Here is a 19526-nt window from a genome sequence, read left to right on the forward strand (position 1 = left end):
TACATTAGATCAACTCTATTGTAGTCTGCAATGGTCCTGATCAAATCCTGGTTTTGGTCCTGTCGTCGAACTGGGTTGTTAACATGGTTGGCAGCTCCACGTGCGTCTGCTGGAGGAGGGTGTCGATCAACACCTTGTTGGCGTCTGTCGACACCATCGGCCTGCTCCTCAGCGACAACAATGTCAGCAACAACAATGTCAGTAATCACATTACCTTCTGCATCAATCTTTTGGCCCTGCTCATTGCGCAAGTGGCCCTCTTGATCCCTCAAAATAACAGCCTCATCAAGTCTCAGAATGATTGTGTTAACCATCTTCAATGATCAGCTTTTTGGTTTTCACCCTCGAACTTTCCCAACTCTTGGTTTGAAAGTTTCACAGTTGGACCAGTCTTATTGTTCCGAGTGTTCGGCTTAGGAGGCATAAACCTAAAACACACAAGAGAAGAGAAACAAAAGCGTGTTAGTTGCAAATAAAAAGAGAAAAATTTAGACGAAATTAAAAACTCAAATCTAATAGTAGATCAAAAGAGTCCCCGGCCACGGCGCCAAAATTTGATAGGCTCAAATTAACCCTAAGTACTATAGTGATCTCTTAATTTGAGAGAGTAGCTCTAGGGTTAATTTGAGCCTATCACCATAAAATATAAGGGAAGTCCAATATTTGTCTCTCGGGTTGCCACCCTACATCGCGCCCCCGAATCGTCATCCGAAGTCGATATACCAGCCATACTCTCGAGCCACAAAGTCTCAGAATATGACGGTACTAGGAGAACTAAAATCTTCATGACCAACTGTCCTTAGAGAAAACAATTCAGAACACGTCTGAGTCATATCTCCTAACCAGGTCTCCCTCCCATGGTTCGCATAAAACATCAAAATGTCCTATCAACCACATATCTCCTCACTATAATACCTCATGACCACACAAGGATCATCAACGTGCCACTAGGGCCGCCACTAAGGCCAGCAAATGTCATAAACAGGACCGCCACAAAGGCCAAAATGTCTAAATAGACCGCCACCAAGGCCAAACAAATGTCTTAAATAGGATCGCCACAAAGGCCAAACAATTGTCCTAACAAGGACCGCCACCAAGGCCATACATCCCAAAGGACCATCACGAAGACCACTTGTCCCAAAGGACCGTCACGAAGACCAATCGTCCTGAAAGACCGTCACGAAGACCAATTGTCCCGAAGTACGTCATGAAGACCTCTCGTCCCGAAGGATTGTCACGAAGACAATAAATCCCGAAGGATTGCCTAAACAGGTCATACGTCCCGAAGGACCGTCATGAAGACCATACATCCCGAAGGACCGTCTAAACAGGCAACATTGGTTGAACAACCCGCCACAAAGGCAACACAATTGGCTAAACAGCCCGCCACAAAAGGCCACCCAAGCCCCACCAAGGCTCACAACCGCTGAAAATAGACAAATTCTAGCTCCCATAAAACTTTTTATTTTTAGCACTTCCAATTTCTGGAAATTTCCACATTTAGAAACTTCCACTTCAGGAAACTTTTCTCTTACCACTAGCTTCACGGAAATCTCGTATCCCAAACACCTCCTCGTCTTGGTACTTAGTCACACAACTAACCACCCCTAAGTGACCAAGTATCAAGAGAGATGGGTTAGAATACTCCATTCCCGCTTCTGCCATGGACTACATCTGGGACCAGGCTAGACAAGCTCAAGTTGCAGCCTGCTTCTTGAACCTTGCCTTCATCTCGCCTCTGGCTCCTAAGTCTTATCCTCAACACCATCACAATCCCATAGGACTCTCATCAAAGAAACCTTCTTCTTCCAAAGTTCCTTGACTCTCCTCTCGAGAACCCTCACCGGTCTCGCCTCCAAGGTCAAGTTAGGCTGAAGATTCTCAAGAATCTTAGCCAACAACTGGCCATCCTCAAGAACACACTTCCGCAGCATCGATACATAGAAGACCTTGTGGAACTCACGCATAACATCAGGCAACTCCAGCCTATATGTTACCGACCCCACCCGCTCAATCACTCTGAACGGACCCATATACCTCAATCTCAATTTAGTCTTTGTCAATAACATGTTAGGACCCCGCAACATGGTCATCTTGAGGTACATTCTATCCCCACCCTGAAAATCAAGATCTCTCCTCCTCTTAGCGGCATAACTCCTCTGCCGATCCTGAGCTTCCTTCATATTCAGCTTAAGAACCTGAATCTTCTCTGAGGTCTCCTGAATAAAACTCGCTCTATATATGCTCCTCTCCCCCACCTGAGTCTAGCATAACGATGGCCTCCCATACAACGCCTCATAAGGAGCCATCCCGTTACTCGCTTGGTAGTTGTTGTTGTAAGCAAACTCTACCAAGCTCAGGTGATCAGCCCAATGAATACCCTAATCCAGAACACACATCCTCAACAAATCCTCTAATGTCTGAATCGTCCTCTCTGACTGCCCATATGTCTGAGGATAGTAGGTTGTACTCATATTTACCTTAGTGCCCATCTCCGCCTGGAATGCCCTATAAGACACGATACTCGCTGGCACCCCGTGCAATCTGACTATCTCCTTCACATATTTCTTAGCCAAGACCGGTGCTCCAATGGTCTTCTTAATAGGCAAAAAATGTGCTGACTTAGTCAACAGGTCTGCAATGACCTAAATAGCATCATAGGTCCGAGACACTGGCAATCCTACCACCAATTACATCCTGATCTTGTCCCACTTCCACTCCGGAATGGGCAAACTCTTTAGCAACCCGCCCAAAATCTGATGCTTAGCCTTCACTAATTGGCAGACGTCACATCCCGCGACCCAATTAGCTACATGCTTCTTCATTCCGACCCAGTGATAGTACCGCTTGAGGTCATGGTACATCTTAGTCGCTCTTGGCTGAATAGAGAACTTGCTCGTCTGAGCCTCCCTAAGAATCTCATGCCTCAAATCCTCATCCTTGAGCACACAGATCCAACCGTGCATCAGCATCACTAGAGGCACACCAGTCCTACATCCTTCTCCTGAGCCAACCGCACTCTGCTCAGAAGATCTGCTCGATCAACCGCCTCCAAACCCAATGGCTCCTTAAAGACATCACACAACCTCAATGCACTAATCTCTTTAACCAAAGTCTCCATGTCCTGCTCCTGAGCCGAAGCCGCCCGCTTCCGAATCAAAGCATCTGCAACCAAGTTAGCCTTACAAGGGTGGTACTCCTGATCATAATCCGCCACTAGCTCCATCCACCGCCTCTGCCTCAAGTTCAGCTCAGGCTAAGTGAATATATACTTAAGGCTATTATGATCTGTAAACACATGTACCTTCGCACAATAATGAATAAGATTTCCAAATCTACAGGGCGAAAACTACAGCAGCCATATTCAAATAATAACTAGGATAATAGTCCTCATGCTTCCGCAGCTGTCACGAAGCGCAGGCAATAACCTTCCCATGTTGCGTCAACACACACCCCAAACCAACTATGGATGCATCTGTATAAACCACATAGGGTTCCCCCTGCTCTGGCAGTGCCAACATTGGCGTAGTAGTCAACATCTCCTTCAGGCTTGTGAAACCATCCTCGCACTTTTGTGACCAAACAAAAGGAACATCCTTCCCTGTCAACTTAGTCATCGTCCGTGCCCTGCTCGCAACCCCCTGTACAAACCTCTTGTAGTAACCTACCAACCCAAGAAAACTTCTAATCTCCGTGGTATTCTACGGTCTAGGACAATCTCTGATGGCCTGAATCTTCTCCGGATCTACAGAAACTCCATCTGCAGACACAATGTGACCAAGAAAACCCATCTTCGATGCCAGAAACTACACTTGCTCAACTTGACAAACAACTTCTGCTCCCTTAGTTTCTCCAGAACTGTTCTCAGATGCAGTACATGCACCTCAGGAATCTTAGAATACACCTGGATGTCATCGATGAATATGATGACAGACATATCTAAAAACTCCTGGAACACACTGTTCATCAATCTCATAAAAATTGTTGGCGCGTTAGTCAACCTGAAAGGTATCACCACGAACTCATAATGCCCATATCTCGTTCTGAATGCAGTCTTCCTCACATCTGCCTTATCTATCGGAATCTGATGGTAACCCGACGCCAGGTCAATTTTGGAGAACCAAGTAGCATCTCTCAACTGATCCAACAATTCATCGATTCTGGGAAGAGCAATAGATGGATTTTTGATCTAAAGGGGTCCATGATTGAATCAAAACCATAGATAGATTTTTTTCCTTAAAAATTATGATCGAATTTTTGTGTTGTTCCACATTCCATAAAAGACCCGTTAATGGTTAAAATTATTTATTTTTCATTTTTTGATCTAAAGGGGTCCATGATTGATAATTTAATCAATTTTATAAATAAAATAAAAGTATATACTTATTTTGTTTTTTTTATGACAACAATATAATATATACCATATAAAAAGGGTCAATGTTTTCCGTTTGGTAACCCAAAAAGAAAAAAAGGCCCATTTTTTTGAAAAGGGCTTTCGAAAAGGGCTTTCGAAAAGGGCTTTCGAAAAGTTTGAGACAGAGCTCGAAGAAAAAAAGGCCCATTTTATTTAAATTGGAGTTGTAAATGTTGGAAGAATTGGGCTTTTGTTTTACCATCTGTAATATCTATTTGGGTTTTTCATGTTAAAAAAAATGAATTGGCCGACAAAAAAAAATATGATGGATCATGCATCAAAAAGGGGGAAAATGGTATATTTTAACCTTTATTTGTTTAGAAGTGTATTTTCCTATCCATACAACAATATAGTGTTTGTTTCAACCTCAACCTTCTACAAAATTTAAATCAACTACCTACACTTTTTTTTTAGAGTTGATATCAACGTTGACTCAACAGACGTTAGTCAACCGTTTAAAAATACTGATGTCGCATGACACGTGGCATCTTTCTTAAAACGACGTCGTTACTTTGTTTACAAAAATTGAAGGGTTAACATGCTTTGAGTTCGAACCGGAGACAAAGACTACATCAGAGAAATGTATTAGACCACCTGAACCAAAGTCAATTTTGATATAACTTTGAAACAAATATATTTATAGGGAGACAAAGAATTTAAGAATCTGATTGTGGAACTCGGAAGGATCCAGGTGAGTGAAAGGCCCGAGACAAATGCTACACGCATTATCGAAATCTTCATCGGAGGCTACGACGAACGCCAAGGAAGAAGATGAACCAATGGCGGAATTTAAAGGAGACTCGGATAGGTTAAAAGTAGAAGTATAAGTGAAATTAGACATTATTGTTAAATGCTAAGAGGAAGAAGAATAATTTTTAGGTTGACTAACGTCTGTTTGAGTCAATATTGATATCAACTCTAAAAGAAAAGTAAAAGGTAGTTAATTTAAATTTTGTAGAAGGTTGAGGTTGAAAAAAACACTATATTGTTATATGATTAGAAAAATACACTTCAAAAAAATACAGGTTGAAATATACCTTTTTCCCATAAAAAAGATACCGATAGGAAATCCATAATTCAAACACTATTAGACTATGACGCGTTCTGGATAAATACAAAACAGATATATAAATGGTAAAAGAAACTTTGTTCAAAAAAAAAATGGTAAAAGAACAAAAATTGAAAACATAGGTAAGACTTCCTGTATGTAAATTTGTCGACGACAAGATTTCTAGCTTGTATGTAATTTTGTCGACGTTGCGAAGGCTTCTTTCGAGGTTCGTCCGCAGATTGATGTTTTTTTTTTGCTTGTTTGTTTATCGTTGATATTTGCTGATTGCTGTTTTCGTGTTTGTCCAGCTCGTAGCGCTGATAAATCGTGCAACCTCACGCTACGAGCGTCGTGTGCGTGAGTTGGAAGCTTCCCAGTCGGCGTCCGCTGCCCGTTCTGACCAATCTACTGATAGAATCAAGCAACTTGAGGGGAAACTCGAAGAGGCTCTTCGCTCGAACCAAAAACTGAGTGACGAAGTTGCTAAACTTGAGCACCAACGTAGCGGGTAACTTACCGAGAGGGACGATCTTCGCTCGAAGTTGGGATTAGTTGAGTCCGCGCAGACCGAGTTAAAACTCTCGTTTGAAGCCAAGACGATGAGGCTTAGGGAGCGTCGCGACAAGTATGGATATTATTGCAAGATCAACGCGTATCGTCTACTCTCAAGTCGTGCATAGAGGTTTCTGTCGAAGCACCGGGATTATGCCAACGCGTTCGAGACGTCTTGTCCGAAATACCTGGAGTACAACCAAGCCAAAGGGAATGTTCGTATGCTTCAGGCACTTGATGTCAATAGTCAGATCTTATTTTTTGTTGATGGTGTCGTGGAAGGCATCGCAAGCATGGTGAGCCAGCTTAAAGACGAGGTGGGACAAGTTTTTATCACAGATACCGTCGAGAGCGATTTCGATGTTTCCACATGCTTTTCTAAGCCTCTCCCGGAGGTGCAATGGGTCAAATCCCCAGGCGGGAGAAAAGGGATCAAACCGGGCTAAGAGAGGACTCATCTAGCGAGGAAGAAGATGACCAGGGAGTCGAAGAACGAGAGAACGCTGCAGCGGATGACAAGGTCAAAGAACGACAGGGTATCGCAGCAGGTGACGAGCGGGTTGAGCAAGTCGATGATTCGGCTACCAAACCAAGTTCCCCGGTTGGTGGTCTTGTCAAAGGGTAGATTTGCTGGTTGTTGCTCTGGGGTCGGCGCCTGTTGACTCGTCTTGTGCCGTTTTTGGGGGTTGGCTCCTTTTCGTTTATCTTGTGCCGTATTGGGGTATGCTCACTTTATTTAATTGTTCGTTTTTGCTGTATCGGGGTCGGCTCCCGTTGGAGACTTATTGCCAGGTTGGGGGTTGGCTCCCTTAATAAATTTTCTCGTTTTGATTTCTGCTTGATTTATGACTTGTGTTGATCATTCAATGGGTTTGATCTCCGAAGTCCGCTCGATTGGTCTTTTAATCTCGGAAAATTGCGCATTTTGCTCTATAAATTAGCCCTTCAGACTACTCATGTCTCACTACTCCGCTCCTTTCTTTTTCTTTCAAGAGGTAACTTATTTGTTAGAAAGGTGAGATTGCTCCTATGCATGTGACAACGAGGTTGGCGTGGTTAAAGAGGGCCCGAGAGCGGTTGCTGCGAGGTACATTCGCTCTCCCGAAGACCAAGTTTTGGAGATCGTCTCTGATGATGATGTAATTTGTGTGGAAATATAGTCGTATGATGCTTGGATCCAGAGCCTGAGGGCCTACATCGTAGCTACACGCCGCCAGTTCGAGCGTCATTTCCAGTTTTGCCGTGTAGACGGGACCGTGGAATATCTCAAGCATATGATCACCGATGGACTCTTTGTTTCAACGTGGAGAAGGGATCGACGCGTGACGATCGGCTTATCCCTGAACTGCGAGTAGCGACTCGACTAATTTATTTGGTTATTCAGGTGCGACACGTGATGATCAGCTTACCCCTGAATTGCGAGTTGTGACTCGGCTTAAACATAACGTCAGAAAGTCGAGTCGTTATCGGGCCAGGATAATAACTATATGAATTGTTATTCGTGTTGCATTGTTGCTTAGATAAATTCAAAAAAGGTCTTAACAAAAAGAAATTTTATTATTAGCAGCTGCGTCCCATGAATGGGACTGCCTACGTACCCTCCGTTCAGGAGGGATCAAGCCGCCCGTAGTTCACGTTACATGGTTAATTGGAAATATGGGGAGTGGGCTATAGGTAGCCGAGCTTCCCTCTCTTTTTTTTTTAGTTTTTTTTTTTAATAATAGAAACGCTTTAAGTGCATCGAATTCCAGGATCGAGGAACTGGCTCGCCGCCCATTGTTAACAGCTTGTACACGCCAGGGTGAACGACTTTAGATACTTGGTACGGTCCTTCCTAGTAAGCCCCCATTTTTCTGGCATTTGGCTCGGCGGTGTTGTCAAAGACCTTCCGGAGGACAAAATCCCCTCGTAGAAGTGTCGGTTATGGACTTTTGTAGAAGTGCTTTGTCACGCTCTTCTTCTAGGTCGTCGAGTCGATCCATAATCATGTGAGTGTTGAGATTTGTGTCTTTGACGAGCATTGTCCAACGGAGGATCATATTGCCAACCTCGGCAGGCGCCATTGATTCCATCCCATAAGCTAGGGAGAACAGGGTTTGATGTGTAGCTTGTCGTGGGGTCGTTCGGTAGGACCAGATCACCCCATCAAGTTCGTCGGCCCAAGCACCCTTTTTGGCGTCTATCCTTTTCTTCAGGCCGTCAAGTATTGTTTTATTCATCACTTCTTCTTGATCGTTCCCCTGTGGGTATCTCGGCGTTGACTTCCTTAGTTTGATCCTCCATTTAGCGCAGAAATTTTTGAACTGAAGGGATATGAATTGCGAACCGTTAGCAGTGACTATTTCGTATGGTAGCCCATGTCGGCAAATGATGAATTTCCATATGAACAGTTGTTCGTCCTTGGCTTTGATGTTGGCATAAGACTCGGCTTTGACCCACTTTGTGAAGTAGTCGGTGAGGACGAGGATGTAACGCTTCTGTCTCGACAAGGGTAGCTGCCCGATAATGTCCATTGCCTAACGCATGAAAGGGTAGGGGCTACGTCGGCTCGTAGTAGTTTGGTTGGTTATTGGATGATGGGGGCATGGCGTTGGCACTTCTCGCATTTGGCGACAAACTTCTTACAGTCAGATATCATCTATGGCCAGTAGTGGCCATGCTTTTTAATTCGTAGTGCCAAGGCTCGTCCTCCTGAATGGTTACCGCCGGCTCCCTCATGATTTTCCATCATGACCCGTTCTGTATCGTCGCCGTGTAGACATAACAGCAAGACTCCCCGTGCGGTCCACCAGATTAAGTGTTCTTTCATCAAGGTGTAGTGGGCGGCCTTCGTTTTTAATCGTCACTTTGCCCATTTATCCGTCGGAAAATCGCGATCCGCCAGATTGTCGCGAATCACAACTCGCCAATCCGTCCTGTCATCCTCCGAAGGAGGTTCAAACTGTTGTTTCGAACTCGCAGCCTGCCAGATGGTTCTTATTTTGTTCGGCTGATGAAGTGCGACGCAGATTGTCGATTGAGTTTCTTTAATACTTGGCGTATCAATGCGTTCGACTGGAATAACGCATCGGAGGTGAGGGTCTGAAGTTGAGGCAAGTGCTGCCAGGGCATCGGCTGGAGCATTATCGACTCTAGGGATTTTGATCAGTTCAAACTCGTCGAAATGCTTGGAGAGGATCCTGTTAATGTCGAGGGAAGCGGCCATCGGTTCGCTTTTAGCGTCGTATTCTCCGCTAAACTGGTTGGCGATGAGTTGGGAGTCGCAGAAAGCTTGGATTCGCTTAATTTGCATCCCGTTAGCGAGTTTGAGCTCGACGATGAGTGTCTCGTATTCGGCAACGTTATTTGTTGCCTATAACCTGAGGTGGAATGACTGCTCCAAAAATTCTCCGGTTGGGGACGTTAAACGGATTCCTATGCCAAAGCCTAGGTGGAAGGATGCACCATCAACGTGCAGGGTCCACTGTCCATCTGAAGGGTCGGCGGGCGTTGGCTCGGTTCCCTCTAGTGGCAAAAAGATTAAGAAATTGTCTAAGATTTGGGACTTGGCGGCCAGGCAGGTGCGGAATTTGATGTCGTATTCGTTAAGCTCGATTGCCCACTTCATTAATCGTCCAGACTGGCTTGGACTATGCAGTATAGATTGCAGAGGCTGGTTGGTCAGGACGGCGATGGTATGCGACTGAAAGTACGGTCGGAGCTTTCTTGCTGAAATGGCGACTGCCAGATCAATTTTTTCAACTGTCGAGTAGCGAGTTTTGGCGTCGTCAAGCGATTTGCTTATATAGAAGATTGGTCGCTGTTCCCCTCGGTCGTATTTTACGAGCACTCCACTAACTTCCGACGCTGAGACCGCGATATAAAGGGACAGGACTTCGCTGTGCTCTGGTTTAGCTAGGATTGGGGGTGTTGACAAATAGTTCTTCAGTTTGCTGAACGCGTAGTGGCAAGCTTCGTTCCATTCGAACTTTCCTTTAGGCTTGAGGAGTTGGTAAAATGGCAGGCACTTATTAGTCTACCTGGAGATAAAGCGATTTAGGGCAGCGATTCGTCCGGTTAGTCGCTGAACCTCTCTGGCGTTTCTTGGCAACGGTAGGTCGATAATCACCTTTATTTGTTTCAGATTGGCTTCGATGCCTCTCCTGGTTACCAGGTAGCCGAGATACTCTCCTGACTTGACTGCGAAGGTGCATTTTGCTGGATTTAACTTCATCTCGTACATATTCAGAGTGCGGAAGCATTGCCGGAGATGAGTAATATGCTCGTTAGCATGCAGAGATTTGACGAGCATGTCGTCTATGTATACTTCCATGGTCTTGCCGAGTTGCTCGGCAAACATCTTGCTGAGCAGTCGTTGATAGGTTGCTCCTGCGTTCTTCAAGCCAAAAGGCATCACCTTATAGCAGTAGATTCCCCTGTCAGTAATAAACGATGTGTTTTCCTGCTCGTCCTTATGCATGAGGATTTGATTGTACCCCGAAAAGGCATCCATAAAGGTCAAGAGCTCGTTGTTTGCGGTTGCTTCGATGAGTTGATCATTTCGTGGTAATGGGAAGCTATCCTTTAGCCAGGTCTTATTGAGATCAGTAAAATCTACGTAGACTCGCCATTTCCCATTCTTCTTTTTGACAACCACTGTGTTAGCCAGCCACTCAGGGTACTTTACTTCCATGATGGACCAGAGCCAAGGAGTTTTTTGACTTCGTCGTTTACTGCTTGCGACCTTACGGGGACTAACTTGCATCGTTTCAGCTTTACTGGCTTATGCATCGGGTCGGCATTGAGTTCGTGGGTTGTAATTGTCGGATCAATTCCTCTCATGTCTGTTACTGTCCAAGCGAAGGTCGCGATGTTGGTTTTAAGAAAAAGGATCAGCTCATCGCGCATTTCTGGAGTTAACTCTGTTCCAATATTCACACAATGCTTTGAATCAGTCTCATCGAGGTTCACTTCTTTGATTGCGGCGACACCTTGCTGGATCGGGTCGGCTTTCCGTCGGTCGGTGATGGGTTGCCATCGCCAACCTAGCGCTTTGGTTGCTATAACTTTTTCGCTGTGCGAATCCTATGTTCGATGAGGAAACATTGCCTTGCGACCTGTTGGTTACTGCGTACCGTATACACGCCTTTTGGGGTTGGGAACTTGATGCATTGATGATACGTCGACGGAACTGCGTTTATCTTATGGAGCCACGGGGTGCCAAGGATGACGTTATAGATGGTTGGTTTGTCGATGACGGCGAGCGAGGAGTATCATTGTAATGACCCTCACCACCAGGTAAAATTTAAAATAAAAACCCATAACCAAAGGACCTGGAAAGGACTTGAAAGGAAGGCAAGGAATAAAGGTAGACTAATCGCCGAAGAAATATCCGAGAGAATATTGACGGATCGAGAGATGGCCAATGGTACCGTAACACGTACCACGTATCGTGTACCATGGACTATACCATGTACCGCAAGTCCACTGTGACTGTACCATGATCTGACTGTTGACTGTACATCATCCGTTGACCGGACCGTTGACCCGTACGCCGTACCGTTGACTTCGACGCAGAACCGCGACCCGGAAATTTTGGACGTCCATGTGGAGTGCGTGAAGAGGGAGATTCATCTCCCCTTGATGGCCAATAAAATTTCATGCAAGAAAGTTGGAGACACAATCATTACTTTTCTTAAAAAGTAACCAATAAGAATTCATGCAAAGGAGGATGTGAGACAAAGGAGAGAAGAGGACATTCTCTAGCCAAGTATTGTGTGTTTCCACCAAGTATTTTTGTGGCAAAGAGGAGAACACTTGCTCACCAAGTTTTCAAGAAGCTTGTTGACCAAGTTTTCGAGAAAACTTGCCACCAAGTTTCGCCAAAGGAGTGGAGGAGAAGTTAGATACTTGCTCGCCATGCATTAGCCGTTGAAACCGCCCAAACTCACACCTTTACACTATAAATAGAGAGTCTTAGGAGCCATTTCGTTTTCATCCCACCCTTAGACGAAAATTAGAGAGTTAGAGAGTTAGAGAGAGTTGGAGTAAAAGAGAGAAAGTTAGAGTTAGAGAGAGTTCTTTCTTTAGAAGCTTTTCTCTTCCGCGAGTAGTTAGCCGTGTCAGCCTAGGCCTTTCTGTGTCGCTAGCTAGGACTAGAAGTCTGTTAGAGTCGATTCTTCTAGCCAAGTCCAGGTGAGTCTCGAAGCATGTATTATGGTACATGATAGGTGGGGTTTTAGTTGATTTTTGCTTAGGATTTTTGTGTTAAATCTAGGCATTATTGGGTAGATTCGCTTCTTTTCTTCTAGATTAAATTCTAGGTAGTTAAGTCTCGTTTATTGCTTCCTTGCATGTTAGAGTGAGGTTTCGTCTAGCTCTTAGTTTCTAGATTTCATTCTAGTTTCTTAAGTTGCTTGTTTTGTTGCATGATTGCTTGTGTGCTTTGCATGTTAGTATTTAGCGCTTAGTCTCTAGATTACCTCTAGTTTCTTAAGTTGCATGTTAATACTAGTAGGTTTGCATGTTTAGCGCTTAGTCTCTAGATATTCCTCTAGTTTCTTAGGCTTGCATGTTAGTGTTTGGTGTAGCATGATTGCTTGTGTGCTTTGCATGTTAGTATTTAGCGCTTAGTCTCTAGATTACCTCTAGTTTCTTAAGTTGCATGTTAATACTAGTAGGTTTGCATGTTTAGCGCTTAGTCTCTAGATATTCCTCTAGTTTCTTAGGCTTGCATGTTAGTGTTTGTTATTGCATGATTGCTTGTGTGCTTTGCATGTTAGTATTTAGCGCTTAGTCTCTAGATTACCTCTAGTTTCTTAAGTTGCATGTTAATACTAGTAGGTTTGCATGTTTAGCGCTTAGTCTCTAGATATTCCTCTAGTTTCTTAGACTTGCATGTCAGTGGTAGTTGTTTGAATGCTTAGCGCTTAGTCTCTAGATATTCCTCTAGTTTCTTAGGCTTGCATGTAGTGTAGCATAGTTGATTTTTACTTGATTTTCTTGCTTGAATTTCTTGTTCAGTTGCACTTGCTAAGAGGTTAGTCTCGGACTAGACTGTGCGCGAGGTGAAATGCTTGTACACAGGTTCTAGTGCCGGAGAGCTTAAAACTGGTAAGGATACTTGTAAATTTATGAGCTTAAAAACCATAAAAACTCAAGGTATCAATTGTTATAGGTCTTAATGCGTGTAGTCGCGAGAAATTTCGGCTAGCGTAGTAAGACTTGGTATGGCTGTCCTCATGATTTTTCCATACAGCATACAGCCGCGTTCATGTAACCCATGTTGTGAGTTGTAGGGTCGGGGGACGAAGAGCTCGGAGGTTACTGGGCTCGCTACCCTAGCCGCAGCTGTCTAGATGACGGTGTAGCTTGAGTGATGTTCCGGTTGCGTGCCTTTGTGGCTGCAGCGCGGGTGTTCATTGGACGATTGACGAGAGGAAGCATACCGGGCCCATAACTAAAACTTGTTTAAAAGATTAATTTAATTTTCTTGTATTCAAGTTTATTGTAGTTGTTGTTATTGCTTGCTTGCTTGCTTGTTTAATTGCTTTATTGCTTTTATTGCTTGCTGGCTTGATTGTTTGATTGCTTGTTTGATTGCTTGCTAGATTAGTTTGCTTAGCTCACTATCTTCCGCATTGCTTTCTCTGATTGTTTGTTTGATTGCTTGTTGCTTGCTTGCATGTTGATAGCTTAGTCTTGCAAGTTGATAGCTTAGCTTAGTCTTGCATGTTGATAGCTTAGTCTTGCATGTTGATAGCTTAGTCTTGCATGTTGATAGCTTAGTCTTTCATGTTGATAGCTTAGTCTTGCATGTTGTGTGTTGCTTGCTGGGGTTGGGGTTGGGTTTTGGTTCTTGTTAGGTTCCCAAACTCACTGAATGATTAGCACTCAAGACTCCATATTTTGTTTTGCAGGTAACCTTAGTGGGGAAAAGCCTTAGGGGGAGTTCAGGACGTTAGGCCAGCCGGTGTAGAGTTGTATTGCCTTTGCAAGCTGTTTTTGTAATAATCTAAGTTAATCGTATTTTGGCCTTAGGCCTGGCGCCATTTTCGTATGAATGTTTTCTGAACTCATTTTATGAATTCATAAAGTATGAAAGTTATTTTCTTTAAGTTGTGTGGTTTTCAAATGGTACTAGCCTTGTCCGGGCCAACACAACGCACCAGGCCGCGAGGGTTGCAAAGCCTAAGTAGTCTCGGTTGCGGGCAGAATTGTGCTAGGGAGGACCGGTCGGGAAGTCTGCAGCTTCCGTCCCTCGGCTAGACCACCTCGGCGCATTTCCCATCGTAGCGTTCCGTGGCTGTCTGTTAGCCTGCATGGTCATAGGATGGTTCGGGGGTGTTACAATCATGCTTTTCCAACAATGAAGATTGGTAGGTCGATGGTGTCGACTGACATGATGAAGTCCCCATCAAAGCCGGTTAAAGAATGGAAATTCGGCTTGATGTCACATTCGTTGACTTCCATTTGTGCTAGGACGTTTCTAAAGATGACGTTTACTGAACTCCTTGTGTTGATCATGATTCTTGTGACCTGGCTTTCATTGATTAGGAGTTCGATGACTAATGGGTCATTATGTGGGAGATCTAATCCCTCCAGGTTGCTATTGTCGAAAGATATCGACTTGTTTGGGGATTCGACCCTTGATGGCCAAGATTTCTTCATTTCAGCTTTTTTGGTATAGTCACTTATCGATCTTATCGAGTCATTGCACCCTGTCAGTCCTTCCATGATCATGTTAATCCGACGTCTCGGCGTTGGAGGGTTTTGTTCGGGGTACCGATCCGAACGTGGTCGCTTCTCCTAAGCGATGTCTCCCGACATATCTACCTCGTCTCCACTTTGGTCGCCAAGTTGCTGTTGTTCCTTTACGAACTTTTGTGCGATGTTTTTGGCTTGTTTAGTATCGTTTTTTCCATGTCGTGCCGTCTTATTTCTGTCGGAATCGACGACTATCACACCTTTTTTATATCGCTCCATCAGGATGGTTTGGAGGTAGCGACACTCCTTGGTCGCGTGGGTGTTACTTTGATGGTAATCGAAGTATTGTGTCATGCTACTCTCCCCTCCTTCCTTCTGAACGTACTTGTTCCATGGCAAGCCCGTCTGTGTGTCCTCGCCAATTGCAAAGGTTCTACGAGTTTGATCTTGGTTGCGAGCAAAGTGTTGCCGAGGCTCGACTTGGTCGATTTTTGTAGTTACAACTGTTGGCTCCTTTGCTACGACGTTTTTTGCTACTGCTTGATTTTTGGCATGAACGGCTTTTCCTTCTTCGACTTCGATATGCTTCGCGGCTCGTAGTAGTGTGTCCGCAATTGTCTCGATGTCTGACAAAGATAGCTCTTCCTTAAATCGAGATTCGTACCATAGTGCGTTCTTGAGTGCGACGATGGCTGCCGCGTCTGGTATTGAGACATTGACGATGACCTCCTTGAATCGTTCAATAAACGACCTGAGTGACTCCTGGCGTTCTTGAGTCAGAGAATAGAGATCGGCGTGTGAATTCTTGGTTTCCATTTAGACAGAAAACTGCTTCAGCAATTCTGTCATTAGATCTTTGATGCTGTCAATTGATCCAGACGGGAGTCGCGAGAACCAACTCAGGGCCGTTCCTGTTAATTGCTCGGAAAAAACTTGACATGATCCGGCATCATACTCAGTCAGACTGGATCGCAGGGGGTCGAGCGCTACTCCGAAGGTAAGTATAAAATCTCGTGGATCGACTATGCCGTCGTAGTAGCCCAGCCTTGGTTTGATCGTTCGTCGTACAAGTGTGGTCGTGAGTCTTCTGGAAAATGGCGTTCGTTGTGTTGCCTCGAGCACGAGGTCCACCTCTGATGCTTTGCTCGTTGCTGTATGAAATATCGTTTCCATTTCTTGCATTTGCTCCTTGATTTCCTTCAACTCCGTGTCTGCACTCTATCATGTAGCTTGTCGACATGTGTGGTCGGGTTACGTCCTAACTCGTTGGTTTGTACCTGCGGCCTTATTGTTGTCCCAATCGAGAGGAGGTTCGCTGAGTTCTGTCGAGCAGCATGGAGATTGTTAATTTCTTCCTGGGAACCAGCCTGTGACGCGATTAGTGCGTCCAAACGATTGTTGGTTCGCTGCTCTTATTAGTCAATATGCATCAGTATCCCGTGGAATAGCTCATCCATGCTAGAGATGGGTTGACTACCGAGCAGAGTAAGTTGTGGAGGATTTAGTGTTGCCTCTGTGTTCGCCGGGCTTGTTAGATTTGTGGCGACGATGAATGTCTCCGGACTCTCTGCCGTTACAGCTTTCCTCGGAGCATCCGGAGTCGGAAGGATGGTTGGCTCCACCTGGTCCGTTCCCGGGGTTATCGTTCCTCCCGACGAACTGACCCCTTTGCTTCCATCTTTTGCGGGTCCTGTCATCTCGTCTAGTTCTAGTAGGTCCGTTTTTCGAATTTTCAAGAAAACTTCTACTTGATCCCCCTACCTGGCGCGCCAAATTGTTGATGTCCAGATTGGTCACAATTAGAAAGTTTAGTTTGGTGAAAAGGAGATCAAAATTCTCTATATAACTCTGTGCCGGAGCACAATAAAACGGACTAAAAAGTGGACTAGACGAGTTAAAATAGTGAAAAGAAAAGCAATGGACAAGCTGCGAGCTCTTCAATTCTAAGTTTTGGACGAGAGACCGCTTGTTATCCTTATATCCGTATTTTTTCCTTTTTTCGCGGATCCCTTCCTCGAACGTCGTACGTCCGTATTTATAGGTAATCATGTCGGTTCGTCTCCTAAAAAGACCATAATATCTTTCCTTTGCTTTGAGGTTTATTTGGGCGTTTTCTGGACTGGACCTTGTGTTAGGGTGAGGATCTACCCCTAACAGTTAACATCAAATTAAAATATTTTTTATTAGGTTCTGTTTACATTTTCTTTTAATGTCTGAAAAGAAAAAAAAGAAAAAAAAAAAAAAAACAAAGAATTTACATAGCATCTACAATATGGATTAATAAACCAAAAGATTGACCTCTAGCAAAATAAATTATCTAACGTCTTCCCTTATTTACATTTTACACCTAGTGTGAGTACATATGATATATAAATTTATCTAGTGTTTCTTAGATAAGTTTTTATTAAGTTATCAGTTATGTCATTTCTGGCTTCTCTTTTCTCGTATACATGTAAAATCGATATAAGTCTGCTGTAAATTGCTGTTCTACGATTGGACTAATCATATAGAGATATATCTGTATGCGAGTAAGAAAATGTCATGGCTTAGTTAACAAAGTCAAAGAGTCGACAGTGGTCAAGATATTTAATTAGTTTAAATATGTCGTTCTTGTAAACGACCAGTTAATTACTACTTTTTCTAACACTAATATTCCGGTATATCCTCATTTGTGCTCAGCAAACATTAACCGAAAATATAAAGTTTAGACTGTTTTGGTCAACTTCTGGATACCTATTAGAATAATCGCTAACATGACAATGTTACTCAGCCAAAATATTACCATATTAGATTATCAGAAGTATTAATTATGTGCAAGAAATCGTGGAAATTATTTATTCAAAAATGATAATGTCTTAACCGGAACAAATTTTGACCACAAGACCACAAGGTCCACAACTATGTCTATCCCACATCTACCAAGAGATTCAAATTGTTGCGACCACATACCACTTCAGATCTAATCCAGTAGCTTAACTAACTTATTTAGGTCATTTCCTTATTTTATTTATTCTGAAAGCTTTTACTAAGGTAAGTTATTTTACTAGCAAAGATTATTTCATGGATCAACACAAAGCTGTACAAATATTTTAGCTGTAAGCTTGAACGACAAATTATTATAGAATAATATAAAACTATAAAAAATAGTGATATATGAAATTTATAAAAAAAGCTAAAAATAATATATTTTTATTAACGTTTTTGATATCGCTTTTGTGATTGGTAACTGTTAAAATGATATACCCAGTGATACAAAATTATCAATCAAAACCCACATACAATCAAACTTCTATAGATTAATAAGGTCGGGACCACCAATTTATGAAGAGATTTTTGTTTTCATAGTTTTGAGCATTCTTTGTTAAAAGTAAGATACTTTTGTTGTAATTCACATTTTTATATAATTTTTTAACTTATAATTTTGGCTATCGTAATATAGAATGATAAATTTTTAGAAGTACAGAGTATAGAATAAATTATTGTTTCTATTCTCATGATAAAGTCCAAGAAAATATTACAATATCTTTAGAACCAAATATACGTAAAGAAAACAACTATCGCGTTTAGGATGCACCACAATTTTTGGATGCAATTTGAAAAAACAACAGAAAAAGTTATTGATGCAATGAAAATGATTATAGATGAGCTCCAATAAGAATGTAAATTTAAGAATAGACAAACAAAATAGAATCATATTTCACTAAATTATATATATATATATATATATATATATATATTTTTAGTTTATAATTTTATATTATTATAAATTTATGACATTTATGGAACCATATTTTTACATAGAATTTCAAAAAAAAAAAGAATTATCTTATTATTTTATCGAATTATGTTATTTTTTACACTATCCCAATTTAAAATCAGAAAAATTATTAAATTTATAGCAAGTATTAATTTATAGAGGTCTACTGTAAATATATTTTGAGCTTATTATCAACAACAAACTTCATACGAGTTCGAGTTCAGATAGTAATAAACTACTAGCTAGATTATGTGTCCCTGTTCAGTGGTTATAGGATGAAATTCAGATTTTGTTCACATTGGTGGAAGAAATACACGTCATACAACTGACAGACTATTGAAATCTCTACCTAGCTAAACCCTCCAAATACCATGTAGATAGATTGATAGAACTAGAAGAAGACTTCGTATAATAAAACTCCATAGTAATAATAATTAACTAATTGGCCGTCCAGAAAATTTCGAATTTAAAAGTATTAGGTAGAGTATTTAAACTCTTGGAGGCCATCATCATCCCATCGATTACTTCCTCTGTTTGCCAAAATATTTCAAAATTAATTATATATTCAGGACTGCAAGATCCATGGTTATAATTACCAAAAAATTCAAATCTTATTTCTGTTCTTAAAGTCAATAGACAAATTAATATATCCAACCCTATGACTCTACTTTGTATTTGTTTTATTAAACAAAAAAGGGAGATACCAATCCTTGATTCCGATCAGTAAGATTATTATTAGCACAGGACTACAATTACCTTTTGCAACACAGTATATATTTTGCGGTCAAATTAAGTGATACTAAATGTATGATTGGTAAGAGTTGTGAATTTGTTAGTAGTGTTCAAATCATTTATTTTCCAATCAAATTGTAAAGCTATAAATGCGTCCATCTAAAACTCAGATCCCGTAGAGTCATAGTTTTTGTTTGTTGAAGTTTATTTTAAAACGTATCTTAGGATTGTAGTTATTGATTAAAACAAATCACAGCAAAAATTAGACCAAAAGACCAATCATTGTTCGGCTACTAATCAAATATATATATATATTTACCAAAAAAAAAAAAAAA

This window comes from Camelina sativa, chromosome 19 (assembly GCF_000633955.1).
Source record: "Camelina sativa cultivar DH55 chromosome 19, Cs, whole genome shotgun sequence".
NCBI lineage: Eukaryota > Viridiplantae > Streptophyta > Magnoliopsida > Brassicales > Brassicaceae > Camelina > Camelina sativa.